We start from the raw sequence: 19227 nt of genomic DNA on the forward strand, positions 1-19227 counted from the left end.
TGGCAAAATAACTTCTGACCACGTGTTTTCAGGATTTCCGCAAATGGGAGGGCTCTCCGGCATCTGAGATCGGATCTCAGGAGCTGGCCTCACGTCTGGTGTTTCAGATGAAGACATTATTCACAAAGTGGACGCAGTGACAGCTTGTCTGCAGGAAGGAATACTATTTGCCAAGATTTACTTCATCCCAACAATGAATGACTACCTGCAATAATGGTTTCATCTCTCACTACATGGATAATTTTGGAGAAAGATTTGATTCACCGACTATTGTGCCACAACCCTGCATCAAAGTTGGAATGGAGAGCAGTCAATGGAGAAGCGATCATGTCTTATAGTGCTAAGAAGTGGTGGAGCTCGTGAGAGATAAGGTGGCAGCTTCAGAGGCAGATCGACGATATGCATAAAGCCTAGTTCACATTCGACGCAACGCCGACGGTACGGGACGTAAGGGCTTGTCGGGAGGGCTGGGGTGAGCTGTAAAATCCTGTACGATTCGTACGACACGACATGCAGCAGTCGTTGCGACGTTCACCGTCGAACGGCGCGAGTCATGAGGCACGGTCCGTGACGGGGTGACTTTTGGACCTAATTTCTCGTTTTTCGGGACTTCTTTTCAATTATTTCTCCTTGAAAGAAGCGGAATCAAGTTCACAATACCAGTTTTTCGTGAAGACCAAAAAATTAGCCCTGAAAGTTGTGGCATTCAAATAATAGCCCCAGGAAATGATAGAATAGTTCGTCTGTCACGCTTCTGAACTATCCCTAAATACAATAAGTGACATGAGATCTTATGTTGCTAAAATTCAACTCCAGTCGTGCTAGCCATTCTGTGAGTTATCATGGGAAGTGCAGTGTTCGAAATGCTAAAAATATCCAAGTACGAATCGGGAGCAGTCGGCGCACGACGGCGTCTCCTGTTCACACTCGAATTGCAGCCGCTTTGTACGCTTGCGTCCCCGTCTACGCCCGTCTACGGTATGAAAAGTTGGATCGATCCAACTCTTCCCGTCGCTTCCCGATCTGTACGGTAGTACGGTTGCGTTCCCGTTCCTGGTGTTCACATTGGACGCCGTCAGACCGTCCCGTCGCTTCCCGTCGATCCTTACGTCGCGTCCCGTCGCGCCCCGTCGAATGTGAACTAGGCTTAACTTTCTGGAAGCCTTGACAATGTGCAGACTTTCTTCCATTTTTGTCCCAAACCAAGAGCATTATATCCCTTGCTGAAGCATTATAATCAGCATTACTAGTAAGGCAGTTTTTGGAGCATTATGGTTAGCATTATACGAACATTTTCGGAGCATTATCCGCTGGACCCTACTGATTGACCGCTTGACAGAGCTGTACAGATCTCCTTGCGGCTCAACATACAGTCCGCCTGATTGACCGCTTGACAGAGCTGTACAGATCTCCTTGCGGCTCAACACACAGTCCGCCTGATTGACCGCTTGACAGAGCTGTACAGATCTCCTTGCGGCTCAACATCATTACCATGATAACTGGACGGCAGCAGGGGATTACTGGCGGACTGAATTGTTTTCTGAACAAGGTTTTGTGGTCGCTCAATAGTGCTATACTGATCGCCTTCAAGCGGAATATTATCACTAGATACAGTAGCAGCGAATCGTCTGTGGAAAGCGTTTTCTGAACCAGCTTTTGTCGGCATTCAACAGAGCTGTACCGATCGCGTTGCGGCTGGCTATCATCACTAGATAGCAGCTGATTATCTGCGGAAATTGTTCCCTGAACAAGTTGTTGTGGCCGCTTGATGAAGCTATACATGTCACGTTCCAGCTGAGTATTCTCATTGGATAGCTGCTGCAGATCGTCGACAGAACCTGTTTTATGAGCAAGCTTTCGCCGCGGTTCGACAGAACTATACTGATCGGATTCAAACTGAATATTATCACTGGATTGCTGCAGATCGGCGACCGAAATTGTTTTCTGAACAAGTTTTCGTGGCTGCTGGATAAAGCTGTACAGATCCCCTTCGAGCTGGATACTATGACTGGTTGGCAGCAGCAGTTCATCGGTGGACATGGTGTTTCTGAACAAGATGTTGTAGTCGCTCGATAGAGCTATACTGGGCGCCTTCAAGCTCAATATTATCACTGGGGTGCTGCGGCGGATCGTCAATGGAATTTTGTTCCGAAACACTCTGGTACTCTGCGGCTTCATAGTGTTGGTCCTCAGTGGCAGGCTCAGATAGAGTCTGTGAGGAATACACGAGTTTATAACCTTTGTTTGACGTGGAATAGGTACTTGCTGCAGCTGACAGCAATCGATGGTCTTGCTCTTGCTGTTCGCTGCCACTCGAGCGTTGTTCAGCCTTCCTAGAGCCACGGCTGCTCTGGGCACAAACATTTGCTTTCAGAATCACTGTGTGCGGTTGGCGGTCATGATGCATTTGTGTAGTAACATGCGCCGACCTGCTTAAGTCCTCACCGCTATGCGTCGTGTCATCACCATCAACCTGGTCCGTATGAGCAATGGAAGTTTGTGAACCACAACTAGCACTAGGGCTATAAGTCTCATACACCGGGACTGCAGGGAGATTGTGAGCACCGGGACTGCAGGGAGATTGTGAGCACCGGGACTGCAGGGAGATTGTGAGCACCGGGACTGCAGGGGAGATTGTGAGCACCGGGACTGCAGGGAGATTGTGAGCACCGGGACTGCAGGGAGATTGTGAGCACCGGGACTGCAGGGAGATTGTGAGCACCGGGACTGCAGGGAGATTGTGAGCACCGGGACTGCAGGGAGATTGTGAGCAGCGGGACTGCAGGGAGATTGTGAGCACCGGGACTGCAGGGAGATTGTGAGCACCGGGACTGCAGGGAGATTGTGAGCACCGGGACTGCAGGGAGTACAGTCATGTACTTCATTTTGGTTGGGTTGCTGGTCGCCTACTCTCGTCTCTGCCATTTCTCGTTGAGATTCAGACGTGGCGTTCCAAATGATAGTGCTTCTCTTGGTTCTGAGCCTGGCTGCATGTAAACACACCAAAATACAATCATGTACTTCACTTGTTACCCAATCAGCTGGCTACCAGCAAATATAATCAGTATACTGTTGTAAGATTTGAATAGACAACATGGAGAACACTGGGGCACAAGTTATGCGTTTGAGTACACCCGGCAATGAACCAGACCAGCTAGTGCATAATTTGTGCGCCAATGTAATCACATGCAATCACAACAGCCTATGGCAAAACTCTGTCTATAGCAACCATCACAGCTCATAGCAATTTCGCAACCTCTCTCTCTATCTCTCATTCTCTCTCTCTCTCTCTCTCTCTCTCTCTCTCTCTCTCTCTCTCTCTCTCTCTCTCTCTCTCTCTCTCTCTCTCTCTCTGTCTCTGTCTCTGTCTCTGTCTCTGTCTCTGTCTCTGTCTCTGTCTCTGTCTCTCTCTCTCTCTCTCTCTCTCTCTCTCTCTCTCTCTCTCTCTCTCTCTCTCTCTCTCTCTCTCTCTCTCTATATATATATATATATATATATCTCTCTCTCTCTCTCTCTCTCTCTCTCTCTCTCTCTCTCTCTCTCTCTCTCTCTCTCTCTCTCTCTCTCTCTCTCTCTCTCTCTCTCTCTCCTCCCCACCCACTCTTGGTGCATCTAGGTGTTCATGAAGTCGAGACCACAGGCCTGCGGGGCTCCCTAAACCTCACCACCACTGCCAGGATTCATGTTGTGCGTGCTTCCCCTAGCTGCATCTCATGCTTGGCATTAATTTTTTAAGTGGTCGATGTACTTCAAGAAGTAAAAATAAAAAAAGTAAAAAACAATGCAGCTCATAGCAACTAACATCACCATGGCATCTAGCACAGTCTATAGCAAGCAATATAACCTACACTACCATGTCACTAGGCATATCCTACACTACTACGTCACTAGGCATATCCTACACTACTACGTCACTAGGCATATCCTACACTACTACGTCACTAGGCATATCCTACACTACTATGCCACTAGCCATAACCTACACTACCATGTCACTAGGCATAACCTACACTACTATGTCACTAGGCATAACCTACACTACCATGTCACTAGGCATAACCTACACTACCATGTCACTAGGCATAACCTACACTACCATGTCACTAGGCATAACCTACACTACCATGTCACTAGGCATAACCTACACTACTATGTCACTAGGCATAACCTACACTACTATTAATACTAGGCATAACCTACACTACCATGTCACTAGGCATAACCTACACTACCATGTCACTAGGCATAACCTACACTACCATGTCACTAGGCATAACCTACACTACTATGTCACTAGGCATAACCTACACTACTATGTCACTAGGCATAACCTACACTACTATGTCACTAGGTTAAAGGTTTCAAGTACACTGTAGTCACTGTACACTGTACACTGTACAGCACTCAGCACTCAACAGTATCAACTACTAACACTGTCACGGTGTTTACCTTTGCAGCTGTGTGAATAGTCAGGAGGAGGACAGTCAGCAGGAGAAAACATCCCCCTGCTGTGCATGCGATTATGATGGCCCAGTTCATTGACGTGGATCTACCGGTATTATCGCTGGACTTGGCCGCGTGACCTAAAATTAGGACAGAGTAAACCGGGACAGGGTAATTAGGCCAGGGTAAACCAGGACAGGGTAAATCAGGACAGGGAAATTAGGACCAGGTAAATCAGGACAGGGTAAATCAGGACCGGGTAAAACAGGACCGGGTAAACCAGGACAGGGTAGACCAGGACAGGGTAAACCAGGACAGGGTAAACCAGGACAGGGTAAACCAGGACCGGGTAAAACAGGACCGGGTAAACCAGGACAGGGTAGACCAGGACAGGGTAAACCAGGACAGGGTAATCCAGGACAGGTAATCAGGACAGGGTAATCAGGACGGAGTAGACCAGGACAGGGTAATCCAGGACAGGGTAATCAGGACAGGGTAATCAGGACAGGGTAATCAGGACAGGTAATCAGGACAGGGTAATCCAGGACGGAGTAGACCAGGACAGGGTAATCCAGGACAGGGTAATCCAGGACAGGGTAATCCAGGACAGGGTAATCCAGGACAGGGTAGACAGGCGGTATCGGTGAACCTGACGGAGTGAAATCGTTTGTCAAGGAGAGAGTGGAGGCGTGGGTGAGCAGTGTCAATTGCCTTGCCGCTGCTGCCAGGAAATACCCCCAGTCGGCGTATTGTGCCTTGAATCGCTCGCTCTCATGTGAGTGGTCATACCTCCAGCGTGTTGTCCAGGGTCTTGAAGAGGAGTTTGCTCCGCTTCAAGACGTCATCCTGGAGCAATTTGCCCCAGCCATCCTTGGGCGGGAGGTTCTTCCTCGGGATCACCAGCTCCTCACCCTGCCAGTCAAGTATGGTGGCTTGGCTTTGGCCGATCCTGTCCACACAGCACCGCAGGCTTACCAGAATTCGAGAAACGCAACTGACATCCTGCGCAACTCCATCCAATCTGGTAACCCCGTAAACATGAACGATCACAGCGCTCACTGTCGCCGCATCACAAGCCAAATCAGCAGGGAACGAGATGTGATTTCCGCTGAAATCAGCCAAACAATTCTCAGTGACCTGCCACAGCTTGAGGAGCGCACCCTCTCCCGCATCGTACGGGGAAATGCCTCCGGATGGCTTACGGTGTTGCCTCTGAAGCGCGAGGGGTATGATCTGTCGAGTACAGAATTCCGCTAACCTGCCATCCGCTATGGTCGGCAGCCGCTTGCCCTGCCAGCGCAATGTGATGGCTGCGGGAAGCCCTTCTCTCTTCAGCATGGCCTTGACTGCCCGAAAGGTGGACTTATCAAGCGAGGCCACAATGATCTGCGTGATAGCGATGCAAAGCTAGCTGATATGGCATTCGGTGGTGTTGTCCTCGAGCCGATCATGGTGCTGGAGGGTGATCGGACGGGGCAGCCTGCTCTTCGGGCAGATTGGCTTGCCCGGGGTGTGTGGGAGGATAACAGGGTGGCATTTTTTGATAATCGCATCATTGATGCCAACGCACCCAGATACTCCCATTCATCCTGGGAATCTACTTCCAACCGCGCTGCTAACGCGAAGAAAAAGAAGTACCGTCAGGCCTCCGAGGACCTCCGTGGGTCGTTCACATCACTGGTTTGTTCCACGGATGGGGTGCTGCATCGCGAATACGCCAGCCATCAGAAGCGACTTGCTGGTCGCCTCGCCCTCAAGTGGGACAAGCCATTTTCAATCATCATGGCTTGGGTGCGAGTTCGCAGCCAATTTGCAGTGATCCATGCAGTCGACCTCCGGCTACGCGGGTCTAGAAGGCGCCTGACAGGCCTGTCGACGCAGGATGGTGCTGGGGTAGGCATCGGCCATTGAGAGCTGAATTTCGTCTGTTTTACGTGGAATTTCTTGGAATTTCCCAATGTATTGTACTTGAATAAAATTCTATTTTACCTTTCATGGTATCTAACTTTTTTCACGTCTACATGACTTTATTTTGCCCGTAAAAGAGGCCGTTACCCCCGAAAAAAAGGACAGTGTAGACCAGGACAGTGTAATCAGGACAGAGGAAACCAGGACAGAGGAAACCAGGACAGAGGAAACCAGGACAGGGTAAAACAGGACAGGGCAGACCAGGACAGGGTAAACCAGGACAGAGGAAACCAGGACAGGGTAAAACAGGACAGGGCAGACCAGGACAGAGCAAATCAGGACAGGGTAGGCCAGGACAGAGCAAATCAGGGCAGGGTAGACCAGGACAGAGCAAATCAGGGCAGGGTAGACCAGGACAGAGCAAATCAGGACAGGGTAGACCAGGACAGGGTAAAACGAGAAGCAGTGAATTGAGAAGCAGGAAAATGAGAACATGTTCTCAGCTCTGCCTCTGAGTGAAGGGCAAACTAGGAGACTTTGTAGAACTTCAGTCGTGCTTCTCAACATTTTAATTATTGGTAACATTTTGTATACGCCTTGATCCAAGAGGGTGGTGGCGTGACGCTTCACTGAAAAAAGAGCACTTTTTCAGCATATTTTGAGGGACGCGAAAAGCACTAAGTGCGAATTAAAAGAGCACCTTTGGGAAAGGGCTAGCGCACGCGCAGGGCGCAGCAGTAAGTCCGGCCTCCCAGTGGTGCACCTCGACCAGATACCCACTGATGACCACGAAGTCCTCTGGCTCGCAGTGAGTCTTTCCACGCAACAATCTGTTGTTATCGGTGCCTTGTATCGGCCTGGATCCTGTGCGGACAACGACACCTGTCTGACTGAGTATCTTGGACCTGCACTAGACGTGGCCCGCACTCACGGCACTCACATAGTGCTAGCTGGGGATTTTAATGTCCATCACGTGACTTGGCTCTGCAGCAGCAAAACAACTGTAGCTGGAGAGGCCTTGGAAGAATTGTGTGCTGAGCATCAACTCCACCAGCATGTCTTGCAGCCGACTAGGGGTCTGAACACCCTGGACCTCATCCTCTCCAACATGCCCGTTCCTATCTACACCACTGTCAAAGCGCCACTTGGTCGCTCTGACCATGGGGTTGTTCTTGCCGACTTTTACCTCACCCCTGATGCTGAGCAAGCTACCTCCAGGACTGTCTGGCGCTACAATCAGGCAGACTGGGGGCGCCTGCGGGCCTTCTGTCGCACTACTGACTGGTCCACCATTGTGACTGACGACCCTGAAGAGTCCTGCAGGAAGAATTACCGACCAGTCTCGCTGCTCTCTATATGTTCCAAAGTAATGGAGTCCATCATCAACCGCCAGTTAATGAACTTTCTGGAGGGACAAAACCGCCTATCACCAAGGCAATTTGGCTTTCGCCGAGGCCTAGGTCCATCCGATCTACTTACGGGACTACACCACAAGTGGTCGGCCACATCTGGCCTTGGTGGATCTGTGGAGGTGCTTGCTGTTGACATCGCTGGGGCTTTTGACAAAGTCTCCCACACAGGTGTACTGCACAAGTTGCGGAACATCGGTGTGAAGGGCGCCCTCCTGGACTGGCTTAGAGACTACTTAACAGGTCGTTCGCAGGAAGTGGTCATTGGCGGCAAGAGCTCCGATCGCTATCCGATCTCTGCAGGAGTGCCACAAGGCAGCATCCTTGGACCGTCCCTGTTCCTTGTGTATGTAAATTATGCTGATAGCTGCCTGGCTCCAGGGTCTGAAATGGGAACATTTGCAGACGACACCACGCTGTGTGCCTGCGTCAATACACGCGATGATGCCATACACCAAGCTGACAGTCTCCAAGCTTCCGTCAATGCGTTACATGCATGGGCAACACAGTGGCATGTTAACTTAAGTTTGAACCATCCAAGTCGCAGCTCCTACGAATCTCCTGCCATCGACAGCAGCCTTGGCCTGTCCCCGCAATAAACTTTGGAGGGGAGGTCATCCCACAACAGCCACACCTCAAGCTCCTCGGAGTTATGGTTGACTCCAAGCTATCCTTTTCGTCAGTTGCTGCCAGGGCAAATTCACGTATTGGCCTCCTACGTAGAGCTGCTCGGGTTCTGGACTGTCGTTGCATGCTGGCCGTGTATCACGGCTTCGTCCGGCCCCTGCTCGAGTACGCTCCCCTTGTCTGGATGGGAGCTGCCCCCACCAACCTTGATCACCTTAACCGAGTGCAGAGGCGTGCCCTCCATATCCTGGGACCCAACATCTTACTACAGAGCCTCAAGGCCCGACGGACAGTGGCGGCGCTGACTTTCGTCTACAAGCTACTGGGCCAACCGGGTCCTCCTCTGCTGAGATCCATGGTCCCTCCTCTCCTTGTCCACCATGCCGCACCTGTAACCCGGAGACAGTGCCAACAGTCTGCTTCACACCCCTACCAACTGGAAGATGTTCTCCCTCCAGGCGCTCCTAACTACCTAAGACGCTCCTTTCCATACAACATCATCAACACCTGGAACGCGCTGCCATCCTCCCTCTTCACCAAACCACCATCTCCTAAGGGCCTACAATCCTTCAAAGCGAACGTCCACTACCATCTTCGCCGAAGCCAGTGGCTTTGGGCCACAGACTCCCTCTAACAGTTCAGAACTATTTCCATCTTGAAGCTCCCCCCCCCCCCCAGCATTGCATCATGTTCACTGCATCTGAACTATCTTTGAATCTATTTTTCTCTCTTCTTGTTCTCTCTCCACCCCCCCCCCTCTCTCTCTCTCTCTCTCTCTCTCTCTCTCTCTCCTCAACCATTCTACCTAACCTTCTCTTGTCTTTATCGCTAAATCACCCCCTTCTTTTAGGCTATGGTGCGCAAGCTCACGTTAACGCGAGACCATAGATCGGTGTTGTGGGCTTGCCTCACCAGCACAGGCTTGCTTTGCAGCCCCTACTCTCCCTGCTGTTTTGTTATTGTATACTCTGTTGTCTTCTCCCCCTCTGACGAGTAGGTTGTGTACTTAGTAAAAAAAAAGAAAAAAAGCTAAGTGACGTCATCTCCAGCAGCATGCCTACTAGCAGTGCTTGGGCATGATTGGTCGCTGGCAGCTGGTTCTGGCGGCTGTGCCCACGTCCTGGCTGTCGATATTGCTGGTGCGTTTGACCGCTTGTCGCACCCCGGCGTCCTACACAAAGCGGCCACTCTCGGTATTGGCGGTGGCCTGCTGCAGTGGCTACGGGACTATCTACGGAATCGCACACTAAGCGCAATCGTCAATGGACAGGAATCTGCTCAATTCCAGATTAAAGCTGGCGTACCCCAAGGCAGCATCCTGGGACCCACCTTATTCTTGATGTATGTCAACGATGCTGAGACCTGTCTTTCCCCGCCAAGCAGCTTGTTACCCGCCCAGCAGACCCCAAATGGTGGACTCCTGAGTGCACCACAGCATTGAACACTAAAGACAAGGCATGGAAGGCCTGGAGACACAATATTTTCAGCGAAGCCCACAAGGCTTGCTTCATGCGCTCAGTAGAAGATGCTATCCTCGCGAATGTGCGAGCTCGCACATCTTGGGAACTGAGAGTTCGTCGGAAACTGTCACGCGGAGGCCTGAGAGACAAGCAATGGTGGTCGGTGCTCAAATCTGCTGCTGGCGCCAGTCATGGCTCGTCTATACCATGCTTAGTAGATGACGCTGGTCACCAACTCCGTATGAATGCTGCCAAAGCGAACTGCCTTGGTCGCTACTTCGCCAATAAATGTAGCCTTGGAGATGATGACTTGGGCCCGGGGGATCTCCCTCATGTTCGCCAACCCGGGGTCACCCCACTTAGCCGAATCCACTTCCGCCTGCAAACAGTGAAACGCCTCCTGAACCAGCTCGACGTTGGCAAGGCGTCCGGTCCGGACAACATCCCTGCTCGAGTGCTCAAAGAGTGCTCCCATGAACTTGCATCGCCTCTCACGTCTCTCTTCGCCCTGTGCTTCCGTAAGGGTGTTCAGCCAGAGGCCTGGAAGAGTGCTCGAGTTGTACCAGTCTACAAGAAGGGCAGCCTATCCAACCCTAAGAATTATCGCCCAGTCTCCCTCCTCCCCATCATCTCCAAAGTGATGGAGCGTATTGTGAACTGTCAACTTGTGAATCACCTTGAAAAACATCATCTCTTGTCAACCAAGCAGTACGGATTTCGCAGTGGCCTTGGAACAGCGGACCTACTAGCAGTGCTTGGGCATGATTGGTCGCTGGCAGCTGGTTCTGGTGGCTGTGCCCACGTCCTGGCTGTCGATATTGCTGGTGCGTTTGACCGCTTGTCGCACCCCGGCGTCCTACACAAAGCGGCCACTCTCGGTATTGGCGGTGGCCTGCTGCAGTGGCTACGGGACTATCTACGGAATCGCACACTAAGCGCAATCGTCAATGGACAGGAATCTGCTCAATTCCAGATTAAAGCTGGCGTACCCCAAGGCAGCATCCTGGGACCCACCTTATTCTTGATGTATGTCAACGATGCTGAGACCTGTCTTTCCCCATCAGCGCGAATGGGTGTGTACGCAGATAACACCACGCTGTACACCATCATACGATCCAGAGATGACTCTGCTGGCAGTATTGCAGACATGCAATCTAGCCTCGATTGAGTAGCTGGGGAGAACAATGGCGAGTTCGCTTTGAGCCGACAAAGTCGCAGCTGCTGCATATTGGCCACCACCGCAACCCCTGGCCATTACCAGACCTAGCGTTCGGAGCCCATGATATTCCCTGCGGGGACGAGCTGAAGCTCCTGGGAGTGACCTTCGACAGCAAACTCACCTTCAGACGCCATCTCCGCAATCCGGCTAGGATTTCTGCGTCGAGCATCAAGTTTCCTTGGTCGTGAAGGACACTTGACAACGTACAGAGGCTTCGTACGCCCTCTACTCGAATACGCACCATTGACATGGATGGGCGCAGCCAACTCTCACCTGCAGAGTCTCGACCAAGTACAGCGGAAGGCCCTTGCTATCATTGGTCCTGACGCCTTGCTGCAGAGCCTAGCTGCCCGCCGCCAAGTGTACGCTCTCACGTACATGTACAAGCTAATGTGCCTTCAAGACCATCCAGACCTCTCTGCGCTCGTGCCACCACGCCAGGAAGCTAGCCTCGTCCCGCGGACAAGGTCGCAGCTCCGTGTCCGCCACCAGCATCAGCTACAAGCAGTGCTCCTCCCTACGGCCCCCAACTTTCTCCAGCGTTCGTTCCCATATGGTGTAGTGGATGAATGGAACAGGCTTCCGCAAGACATGTTTCCGGATCCGATGCCCCAGTTGAAGTCTCTCCAATCCTTCAAGACGAAGGTCCATCGCCACTTGCGTCAAAAGAATTGGCTCTGGGCTACGGACTCCCTGTGAGGCTATGCCACCCGTCAATGAGCAACTACCCTCGTCCATCATCTCTTTCTTGTTTTACTTAAAGTTTTATTTCTTCTCGTGGCTCTCTCCCTCTCCCCCTCTCTCTCTCTCTCTCTCTCTCTCTCTCTCTCTCTCTCTCTCTCTCTCTCTCTCTCTCTCTCTCTCTCTCTCTCTCCTCCCTCCCTCCCTCCCTCCCTCTCTCCCTCCCTCTCTCTCTCTCTCTCTCTCTCTCTCTCTCTCTCTCTCTCTCTCTCTCTCTCTCTCTCTCTCTCTCTCTCTCTCTCTCTCTCTCTCTCTCTCTCTCTCTCTCTCTCTCTCTCTCTCTCTCTCTCTCTCTCTCTCTCTCTCTCTCTCTCTCTCTCTCTCTCTCTCTCTCTCTCTCTCTCTCTCTCTCTCTCTTTCTCACTTGAGCTCCCTCCCTCCCTAGCTGCATTCCTATCGATGCCTGGTCGTAGGCTATGATTCCGAGACCTCCGGTCGGATGAGCCTCGCCAACCACATCGGCACATCGCCCCTACTCCCCTTTGTCTGGTTGTCCAGTGTCATTTCAGTTGTCCTCTTCCCCTGATTATTAGTAGGGCTGTGTTTTTTAGTAAAAAATAAAAAAATAAAAGTACATGTATTATATGGACGTTCCTCGCATGCTAGCAGCAGCTCCCTGCATGTAACTGACGGGAAGAGGTCACGTGACGGGGACGTCGAAATGATTGGTCTTGTGTCCGCACATTTCCACATCATGACTAGTACAATACCGGTATTGTACTACTCCCTGGTTACCATGGTTACCATGGTTACATGAACACAAACACAACAAGTACAAGTGTAAGCCTTATTATTATTATTATGATCAAATTTTTGATAGGGCAATCCCCACAGGCCTAAGGCCTTCTTACAGGGTACCCTAGAAATGAAAGTACTGAATTACGGAATAGGTGCAGTCTTAAAAAGTGTTTGTCAATGTCAGTGCGTCTCTCGTAGCGCTGAGTTGGGCGCCGTGAGCCATTTTCCTTCCTTCCACTCCGGCCTAGACTACTAGTAGTAGTAGGCCCTGCCAGACAGTCGTCAAATACGACTCCCTGGCCGATACTGGGCTGGTCGCGGGCTGGTACATGCATTGTATTTTCCCGTGCTGCCACTCCATAGCGACGGGATTTAGCTAAGTTTTCAACCCCTTCTGTACTGCCTGCGCTAGTATCCCCTTCCCTAACCCAACAGCACTATCTGTTCTAATGGCAACAGCATTATCTAATGGCAACAGCATTATCTTCTAATGGCATTACCACCCCGTATACCTTATAATACTTCACACAAACGCGCCAGCTTCCGCACCACGGTGACACCAAATTGACGGACAGCAACTAATTGAGACGTAGAGTGCTGAGCATCAGTCGAATCTGTCACTATGTACGCCATGTTTTTTTTGATATGAAGAAGACCGACGACCCCAGGCAAGCTTTATGGTCAGTACTAGTAGTAGTAGTAGTAGTATTCTTTTATTTTCCATCGGAAGCCTCAACAGTGATGAACACAACTCTTAAGAGGGCCGATAACAGGGTAGAGGGGTGTGGGGTGAGGAAAAAAAATAAAATAATAATAATAGGAGATATTTAAACTAAACTAAACTGATACTTGGAACAATAAAGCAGCAGTAAGCAGTAAGCAGTAAACACAGGTATACAATACAAGCGATGCAGATGAATGAGGCCGTTTGCTGAAAAGAAGATCTAAATACTTCTGAAAAGACGCTGCGTCTTTAAGCATGGTCATAATGGGATAGTGCAAGAATTAAAGAGATGTTTTTAAAAACGAATTTAAACTAGGAACTACAGCTCCCCCCCCCCCCCCCCCCACACACACACACATGCTGAGCCTGATCCGTTCATTTTTCTTTCTTTTTGGTAACTCAAAAGCCTCTTCTACGGGCAAAATAAACAAGAATTCTTGTGGTGAAGGAAAATACTACTTGAAGTATTGGTATAGCTACGATGTGTAAGACAAGCTCTACACCAATAATATGCTATACGTACATGTCTGTATCTACATGTACACCGTCACCATGACTACCATGACTACCATGACCATCATGTTACCAACACCAAACTGTGTGAACGTGCCGTTTTGGGATGAATGGAGCGTAATCATTCAAGACAGGCTTCTATTCGAACCAGGCATTTCAACAGTAAAACCAGGCGTATCGGCATGTAGCAAAAGTCAAGTTGCGTGTGCCACCCTTATCACTAGTACCAAGACTAGAGTCCATAATCCACACAGTGCACAACTGGGACGGGGTTGTGGACGGCGTAATCCATATTGTACATGATTTTTTGGGTCGGACTTGCATCTTCGACGCGGTTCACCACGCGGACACACCTCCCCTGCTCATGATGTCACACTATGACGTGCAACACGGATTTCGCCGTCCCAGATCTGATCAGTGAAGTAAATTAGTTGCGCACTCTGGGGGACTATGGACTGTTGCTAGTACCGGGGTCCGGGTCACGGGTAGGTTTCAAGCTCAGGCTTACTTGTACTCCAGGATGCACTCGGTACTTGCTGAGAGTGCAAGCAGGGCCTCAAAGTCAAAGACAAAAGAACATACCAGTAATAGCACGCAGCACACCAGACGCAGCGAGGCTGCCACTTTGTTACTTTGTTGCAACTCTGAGCACGGTTCATGCTCGGTGAAATCGAGGTTCAAGCATTCTGTTTCAATGAACCACTGGATCGTCATAAGATATTCATGATTAAGGACATGACACGATGAGAGAAAAGAGCGAAGAAGAGAGTATTGAAATACACGAAAAATGCAAAACACGAAGATGGAAATATATAGAACTGTGCTTATAATTGTGCTATGCGGCGAAACCTGGACTGACAATTCAAGCACTCCATGTGCAATCATGGGGTCGGGAAACTTCTCAAGTGCACACTTCTGGTGTTCGATACCTGCAACACAGCAGAAACCAACAAGAAATAGATACAGTCAACTTTGCGTATAACGACACTCAGCTGGGCATCAGAAAAGTGTCCTTGTCCCAAGTCTCGATATATGTATACAGTTTTAATGGGACTTTGCTCTGGGCATGGACATTCTGTTGATATTCACGAATAGTCGGTGTGACTGCATTTGTGCCCTGTGTCACAGCCATGAACATGTTGACTGGTCCAGTTGGACACCCCCTCCTGTACTGAGAACATTAGGGGCCAGATCTGCAGCTATGTCTAATATGAAAATACACTTGGCTACATGCAACCTTCGTTTAGGCAGAGCCAACCAGCAAAATCCTGCTGCTCATTATACATGCACCGTAAAATACCGCCAGAGCGCCCCATCTCGCCACAGCACCCCATCTTGATTTTAGAGCCAAGCGAAGAAAATCGTATGGCAGAGTGCAACTGAGTTTGTACGCTGTCAGAAGTAAGGCCACACTTGGCATGCTTTTATGCGGAGCTCGCATCCGATTGAAGGCAAATTGAGTACGGATTGACCACACAATGCGCAATGTGTGTACAAGATCCGTGTCGTATGACCAACAGACAGGAAACCACCTCCACAAGACGACCACGAAAGGACGAGATGGTGGGGCGCTCTAGTGGGGCGCTCTAGTGGGGCGCTCTGGTGGGGCGCTCTAGTGGGGCGCTCTGGTGGGGCGCTCTGGTGGGGCGCTCTAGTGGGGCGCTCTAGTGGGGCGCTCTAGTGGGGCGCTCTAGTGGGGCGCTCTGGTGGGGCGCTCTAGTGGGGCGCTCTAGTGGGGCGCTCTAGTGGGGCGCTCTAGTGGGGCGCTCTAGTGGGGCGCTCTAGTGGGGCGCTCTAGTGGGGCGCTCTGGTGGGGCGCTCTGGTGGGGCGCTCTAGTGGGGCGCTCTGGTGGGGCGCTCTAGTGGGGCGCTCTGGTGGGGCGCTCTGGTGGGGCGCTCTAGTGGGGCGCTCTAGTGGGGCGCTCTAGTGGGGCGCTCTAGTGGGGCGCTCTAGTGGGGCGCTCTGGTGGGGCGCTCTAGTGGGGCGCTCTGGTGGGGCGCTCTGGTGGGGCGCTCTGGTGGGGCGCTCTGGCAGTACTTTACGCTACACACACAGTGACACCACGAATTATTATAGCGAGTAAGTCAGTTGGCAGATAACGTCAGGTATTGCATGCATTATAGTACGTTTCAAAAGCATAGACCTCTGGTTTCAAATAACCGTTTAATAGACCAGCATCTATACCACATAACATCTGTGATCAGTTTGTGCATAAAATTTCCAAAAATGGGCGTTTGTTAGAAATCTATATGAGAACAATTGGGGGAATTGCCTGAGCAATATCTCAAAGGAATTTCCCAAAAAGCTCAAACCAAATTTTTATTCGAAAAAGTCCAGAGGTCTATACTTTTGACATGCACATGTGACAAAAAAAACTACACTTGCATCCACCACCTCATCAAAACGAAGGCGAGCCAGATTGTAGAAACGCTGTGGCTTGAAAGCGCACATCACAGGCTTGCTCCACCAAAGTGAAAGTTTGTGACAGGAAAAAAAGGGTTGGGAAAGAAACGTTTGGTAAAGAAAAAGTTCAGGAAACAAAGAGTTTGGAATAGGAAACAAGCAGAGAAACTGGGTGAGAACACATTCGAAATAGCGATAATAGTTTGGGCTGCACTGTAAATAATAGTTTGGGCTGCTGCACTGTAAATGAAAAGCATACGTTTGAATGCGATCGCTCTAGATACTTTCAAACATCAACCTACCCACACCGCAACCTACCCACACCCATTTCATGCATCAACCTACCCACACCCATTTCATACATCAACCTACCCACACCCATTTCATACATCAACATTTTCACTGGCAACCTACCCACACCCATTTCATACATCAACATTTTCACTGGCAACCTACCCACACCCATTTCATACATCAACATTTTCACTGGCAACCTACCCACACCCATTCCATACATCAACATTTTCACTGGCAACCTACCCACACCCATTTCAAACATCAACATTTTCACTGGCAACCTACCCACACCCATTTCAAACATCAACTTTCACTGGGATCTCAGCTGTCCAGCGGAGCAAACTGCATGTTGATCGGAGCGCTTTACTGAAGTTCAGCAAACCGTACCGTAATATGGTACGCCTCAAGTTGGGCTGGTACACAAAGGGGTTAACTACAGCGTATTAGTTTGTGCAACAGAGCTTAGCAGTTAACTTCCACCATCGGCCATTGCTAAAGTGGTTGCCTCGGGATCCTTGTTGAGTTTACCTACCAAACCCAATATTACTCTCAGGGGGGGGGGGGGGGGGCTGTTGGGTTTAACTCCCGAGTTCCAACCAAATATCACCCACCCTGCCTTATGCAGATAGTCCCTATAACCAGTAGAGTAATTACCTTAGACACCTCGAATTAATTTACAACCTCTCACTGTATTGATAATGTTCAGGTGCAAAGGGCAGCTATCACCTACAACCCAACACACAGCAAACACACAATGATGTCATAATGATGTCATAATCCCAATTCGACCACATCATCCTTAAAATCATCCTGAAATGCAGTTGGAATTGCAGAGGTACACACTGCGTAATGCTCTGAACATGATGCAATGTAGCTGAAAGGTGCTATGCTTGTGTTTGTGTGTGTATCAGAAATTGTTATCCACCTGCATCTGCAAGCGACGCATGGAGTGGCTTGAGCATATTGCACGTATGCCGGATACTAGGCAGCCTAAACAGCTGTTGTTTGGATGGTTCGGCAAGGCTCGTCCGGCAGAAGGTCCACGCCTTCGGCTCAAGGACCGTGTTCATCACGACCTATGCTCCTTGGATACTCCATGGTTTGCAACGGCCCAGGATTGACCTTTGTGGAGATCGAGTGTCGTTGATGTTGTGCCTCGACCACCACCGTCTAAGCCAACTGTGCACTGCAGTGTTTGCGACCGCCATCATCTTAGTGCGTCTGGGTACAGGCAACATATGTGCAGTGCGGCCCGTCGACTTCCTGTCAGCCAACAGCCTGGTGCAAAGTCGTGTCAACATTATGGTAGATGGTTTAACCCTTTAAGAGCCACAGGAAAATTTCAAAATTCTGCATTTTTTCGTGTTCCTTGGATCATAGCTTCAGTTCTACTCACTCAATCCTCACAATCTAGGGCTTCCTGGAAAGGTCTCCGCGAGAGGAAGAGAATGAGGTCGATCATGATTGCCAGCACACCGTCTATCCAGCGCTAGATCGCAGCGACAGTACGAAAAATGCCCCAAATGCGTCCAATTGCGTCCCGTTCCAGATATTTCATTTCGCTCGATCGTGGAGTTCCAATTTTTTCGCTGTGTACTCTTGACAATATCAACAGTGAAACCCGTGCAAATTCAAGTAAACCAGCGTGACGAAAAGTCTCAAAATTCTCAATACTAAAGTCGCACTGCGCGCTTTTGAAATTGCCGCGATCGCGGCTCAACTTACGAGTTATTTATCTCAGGAACCGTAGCTCGCAGCGCTTCGCGGATTGTTTCTCCCGACAGGTGAGAGTTTTGTCTTCGCCCTGGATATTTCGATCACTGGATTTGAGCGAGATTGGACTGAGTTACGATCTTTTGAAGTTTTGCATTTGAATGCGTCGTTTACGACGCATTCAAGTATGGGGCGGCTCTTAAAGGGTTAAGAGTGCTGGTGGGCTGAAGGCGCATACGTGCTCTCTCGCAGGTTCCTCCCAACAGCCATCGGACTCTGTCGACCATGCACCTTGCCTAGTGCGTCAACACCAACATCAGCAGCTAGTATGTGATGAAGAATAGCATGATATGCTCCAAAATAAATGTTGTGCAAGGGTGAACAACACTCAACAGTAGTAATATGACTGATGTCAGGGATGATTCTAGTGACTGAGATATCGGTCTGGAAGAAATACATGCCATGTCATGTACATGTACGTGTAATTGCTGGATAGGTGCTGTTGGATAGCTGCGTTGGATAGCTGGATAGCTGCGTCCCACGTACAAGTTACTTGTACGTGGGACAGTGACATGATGTCATCTCCCCCCCCCCCCTCAGTGACATGATGTCATCTCCCCCCCTCAGTGACATGATGTCATCTCCCCCCCCCTCAGTGACATGATGTCATCTCCCCCCCCCTCAGTGACATGATGTCATCTCCCCCCCCTCAGTGACATGATGTCATCTCCCCCCCCCCTCAGTGACATGATGTCATCTCCCCCCTCAGTGACATGATGTCATCTCCCCCTCAGTGACATGATGTCATCTCCCCCCTCAGTGACATGATGTCATCTCCCCCCCCTCAGTGACATGATGTCATCTCCCCCCCCCCCCCCTCAGTGACATGATGTCATCTCCCCCCTCAGTGACATGATGTCATCTCCCCCCCCCTCAGTGACATGATGTCATCCCCCCCCTCAGTGACATGATGTCATCTCCCCCCCCCCCCTCACGACTGTTCACGTGCAGGCACTTATCAATATGGCGTC

General features: G+C 50.3%; 1 long non-coding RNA gene across 1 annotated transcript in view; it reads right to left on the bottom strand.

Moving 5' to 3' along the window:
* Positions 1-14092: 14092 nt before the first annotated feature.
* LOC135816762 (uncharacterized) overlaps positions 14093-19227 on the bottom strand; it is a 6336-nt gene continuing 1201 nt past the window's right edge. Inside the window, exons 2-3 of the long non-coding RNA XR_010553496.1 lie at positions 17138-17209; positions 14093-14711 (exon numbers count right to left, since the gene is read on the bottom strand). This is a non-coding gene — a long non-coding RNA (uncharacterized LOC135816762). The remainder of the gene's footprint in view (positions 14712-17137; positions 17210-19227) is intronic.

This window comes from Sycon ciliatum, chromosome 5, assembly GCF_964019385.1.
Source record: "Sycon ciliatum chromosome 5, ocSycCili1.1, whole genome shotgun sequence".
Classification (NCBI taxonomy): Eukaryota; Metazoa; Porifera; class Calcarea; order Leucosolenida; family Sycettidae; genus Sycon; species Sycon ciliatum.